General features: G+C 37.6%; 1 non-coding gene across 1 annotated transcript; it reads right to left on the reverse strand.

Moving 5' to 3' along the window:
* Positions 1-240: 240 nt before the first annotated feature.
* On the reverse strand, positions 241-347 carry LOC139903441 (small nucleolar RNA R71). The gene has a single exon (XR_011778259.1). It is a non-coding gene; the product is annotated as a small nucleolar RNA R71 (small nucleolar RNA).
* Between the last annotated feature and the right edge of the window lie 4,485 nt (positions 348-4,832).

Here is a 4,832-nt window from a genome sequence, read left to right on the forward strand (position 1 = left end):
CAATTTCATGGACTACCGAATGATGATCCTAATTCTCACCTTGATAAATTCATATCTCTTTCGAACTCCTACAAACAACCTGGGATAAGACAAGATATAGTCCGGCTATACTTGTTCCCCTATTCTCTCACTCATCATGCATAAATATGATTTGAAGGATTGGAAAAAGATTCCATCACGTCAAGGACGGAGATAGCTACTAAATTCATAACCAAATATTTCCCTCCTTTTAAACAAACCAAGCTTAAGAATGACATCATTAACTTTAAACAAAGTTATGATGAATCTCTTTACACTGCATGAGAGCGATTCAAAATCTTGCTGAAGAAATACCCTAATCACCACCTAGAACGGTCAGCCCAAATCTGTACCTTCTACAATGGTCTTACGGTAAATCATAGGACGACGATCGATGCAGCAGCTTAAGGAAATCTGATGAACCAAACCGCAGACGAATCATGGGAGTTGCTCGAGAACATGACAATGCATCATCATGACTAGAATAGTGGTGAAACAACTTCATCATCTGCCCTACTGTCTGCACTTAATAATCAAACGGAGGCCATCAAATCCCTCATGGACAAGATGGAGTCTCTTGCCAAACAACTCTGAGAATTGAAGACGCAACCTCAGCAGGTTAACCAGGCTCAGGCATGTGTTAACTGTACCAACCCGTAACCCACTAAAGAATATCAAGTTGAGTAAGAGAATCCTGACAGTTTAGTCTGTTACGTTCAATAGCCATCTCGTTAATCAAATCTCAGATTCAATTAAACACCTACGGTTAACCAATTTCAAAGAAACAACCAGCCTTTTCGCTATCGTTACCCACCTTATCCACCCCAACAATCTCAATTGACCTACGATCAACCACTTCCACTCACTGGTCCACCAGCTGAGGAAAATTCCCCAACCACCCAAATTACGAAAGTAGCAAACATGCTCTCGGGACTGATGATCAATTGACTCAGTTCATTCAAGGACAACAACAGCTAAATCGGAGAACCGCGTCTAGACAAGACCAGACAGAGATACTCATGTGAAACCAATTGACTCTGCTCAAAAGTCTAGAAATGTAGCTCGGACAGTTATCACAACACCTTAAAACCCGACCCCAAGGAAGATTACCTAGTAATACTATCCAAAATCCCCACATAGAGGAAGCAAAGCAAATGGACTCCATAATCCCAAAGGAAGAACTACAGAGAAGGTCAGCTAGGATCAAGAACAAATCAACATATACTCAGAAGCTGCCCACTCAAACTCCAGTTCGCGTAACTTATCCTGGAAGGCTACTAGAAGAACCGTCCAAGTTTGATACCTAAAAACATGACGAAAGATTCTTGGACACCATGTCCAAAGTTCTCAACCAGAAAAGATATATCAGAAGGCTTCTCTCTACAAAGGAAAGGATACCATGTCCAACAAAATTCCACTGAGTGAAGAATGCTCTTCATTACTCAGAAACTCTCTACCAAAGAAACTAGGAGATACATGCCGATTCATTTTCCCGTGTTCAATCTACCAATCTGGAACCATTCATGCGCTAGCAGATTTAGGAGCAAGTATCAACCTAATCCCTTACTCTCTCTACAAGAGATTAGAGCTAGGAGACTTGTCACTAACTAAAATGACAATCCAATTTACCGATCACACAATTAGATATCCTAAGGGCATAGTTGAGAACGTTTTGGTAAAAGTCGACAAATTCTTGTATCCTACGGATTTCGTTGTAATGGACATCAAGGAAGACCTACACACACCGATAGTACTAGGAAGACCTTTCATGAACACGGCTAGGACTATCATTGATGTGTACAATCAAACCTTGATCTTGCGATCATATGGGGAGAGTGTTACCTTTAAAATTGACCGACCTACCAATCTTTCTGGACAGGCAGAGATGTTTGCTATTTCCACTGGACGGATCACTTCCAATGATGAGTCCTCACCACCAGCCGATGATATCAAAATGAGTGTCGAATCACAGTCTGCTGATGACCCAGAAATGGAAGAAGAGGATCCCAGTGAAGAAATAGAGGAAGAAGAAGAATCTGAGGAGGAAGAAGAAATGGGATACGTAAAAGAGACTGCAATAAAACCCTCACTAAGCTTAGAAGCAAATCCCAATCATCATGAAGAATTAATGAGGCTAGAGACGGGGGATCACAGTTTAATTATTCATTTTGAGAAGAAAACTGCTAAGGCTGAGGTTAAAGATATAGAGATTGACCCTGCAAGTGTCGAAGTGAAGCACCAGAATACTGAACAAACCCGTTCATCAGATAAGTCCATAGATGCAAGCTATACCGATGATGACGAGGAAGAGAAAAATGCAAACATTCTGGATGATTCATATTCTCCACCAGATCAAGATGAGTCGGACACTTCTCTAGATCAGATTCCGGTCATATCTAATCTTACTGACATGATAACCTTCATCAATGACACCAATGAATTTGAAGATATTCTCGAAGCTATCCGTAAATTAATAATTGATTTCACACCACGCTTAAAGGAACGGATCAAGGCTATCGAAGATGAATACAACCTCTATCTAAAAGATGATGATGTTGAAATCTTAGAAGGGCGCATTCAAGACTTTATTAATACTCTTCACGATCATATCTACCATGAAGAAATGCAACGAGAGCACAATTCAGTGGTTCACACTATACTCGAGACAAGATTTTGTCAAGATCAGAAGATCATGTACTCTAAGGTTTACAATGCCTTGGCCAGATCTGCACTTCAGTTCTCAGCAAACCAACGAGCACTACTGACTCTCATCCTGAAGCACATAGATCTTTCCACCAGTCGCCCAACTTATCACTCTGATTCGCAAATGATTGAAGATATTCACAGCCTCTTCACTCTCTTGGAAAGAGATAATTTTAAAAGCACACCAGACAGGCTAGTGATTTACGTAACAATTGATCACCACGCTGATCTGATTATCAAGGAGTTACGAGACGCAGTTGCAGAAGAAGGAAGACGCAACAATCCATTTTCACATATAGAACCAGACCGAGTCAACATTGCCACCTATGTTATGAAGCGAATAGCACGTATCTTCCACGAATCCACAGATCCTAGTTTCATATTCAAAGCTATATGTCGGGAGATTTACTCCAAGACGGTGACATTAATACTTGGGTCAGGATTGCTTTTCACTTCTTTTCAGCTTCACCTCTTGACAAATTTGCGCAAAGATACAGACTCCTACTGTGGAGATCACCGTTCAGAAGATTTTGAGATACTGAAGATACAATTTCTGACACTATTTGAAGATCTCCAAAATGAACATCCCATCAGAGAAACAATCACTACAAGCACGGCATCAATTATTGACATTCACGGATCAATCAGCAGAGCCGTAGACCATGTTCTCATCGGACTTCAAGATTTGTCACGAGCTGAAACCGCACATTATCTCTCCTTTAGAAGATCTTCAAGAGAAATACCGGACCTGCTACCATTATTGGTCCGACACTTTCTTCGAATCTGTCCACCAAGACTCACATTCCCTCGAGAAGACCTCGATTACCACTACCAGAGGGGAATGTCTGCATTTTAGGCATCATTATGGTCGAGCCAACGACCTTAAACAAAAGCGTTGTAGTGACCCGAACTTTTCCATGTTTATATATATTAAATGAAATTGATATTTACATGATTAAGTGTTTCCAACATGTTAAGCAATCAAACTTATTAAGACTTGATTAATTGGAATAGGTTTCATATAGACAAATGACCACCCAAGTTGACCGGAGATTCACGAACGTTAAAACTTGTAAAAACTATACGATGACATATATATGGTTATATATATAGTTAACATGATTTTATTATAAGTATGTATCTCATTAGGTATTTTAACAATGAGTTATATACATAAAAAATGAGACTATTAAATTAAGAAACTCGAAAACGATATATATAACGATTATCGTTATAACGTCTTACTAGGTACATATGAATCATATTAAGATATTGATACACTTGGTTAATTATGTTAAATGATAAGTAAATATATCATTAAGTGTATTAACAATGAACTACATATGTAAAAATAAGACTACTAACTTAATGATTTTGAAACGAGACATATATGTAACGATTATCGTTGTAACGACATTTAATGTATATAGATCATATTAAGAGATATTCGTACATCATAATATCATGATAATATAATAATTTAAAATCCCATTTGATATTATAAACATTGGGTTAACAACATTTAACAAGATCGTTAACCTAAAGGTTTCAAAACAACATTTACATGTAACGACTAACGATGACTTAACAACTCAGTGAAAATGTATATACATGTAGTGTTTTAATATGTATTCATACACTTTTGAAAGACTTCAAGACACTTATCAAAATACTTCTACTTAACAAAAATGCTTACAATTACATCCCCGTTCAGTTTCATCAACAAATCTACTCGTATGCACCCGTATTCGTACTCGTACAATACACAGCTTTTAGATGTATATACTATTGGTATATACACTCAAATGATCAGCTCTTAGCAGCCCATGTTAGTCACCTAACACATGTGGGAACCATCATTTGGAAACTAGCATGAAATATCTCATAAAATTACAAAAATATGAGTAATCATTCATGACTTATTTACATGAAAACAAAATTACATATCCTTTATATCTAATCCATAAACCAACGACCAAAAACACCTACAAACACTTTCATTCTTCAATTTTCTTCATCTAATTGATCTCTCTCAAGTTCTATCTTCAAGTTCTAAGTGTTCTTCATAAATTCCAAAAGTTCTAGTTTCATAAAATCAAGAATACTTCCAA

The sequence above is a fragment of the Rutidosis leptorrhynchoides genome, chromosome 3 (genome assembly GCF_046630445.1).
Source record: "Rutidosis leptorrhynchoides isolate AG116_Rl617_1_P2 chromosome 3, CSIRO_AGI_Rlap_v1, whole genome shotgun sequence".
In the NCBI taxonomy this organism is placed as follows: domain Eukaryota; kingdom Viridiplantae; phylum Streptophyta; class Magnoliopsida; order Asterales; family Asteraceae; genus Rutidosis; species Rutidosis leptorrhynchoides.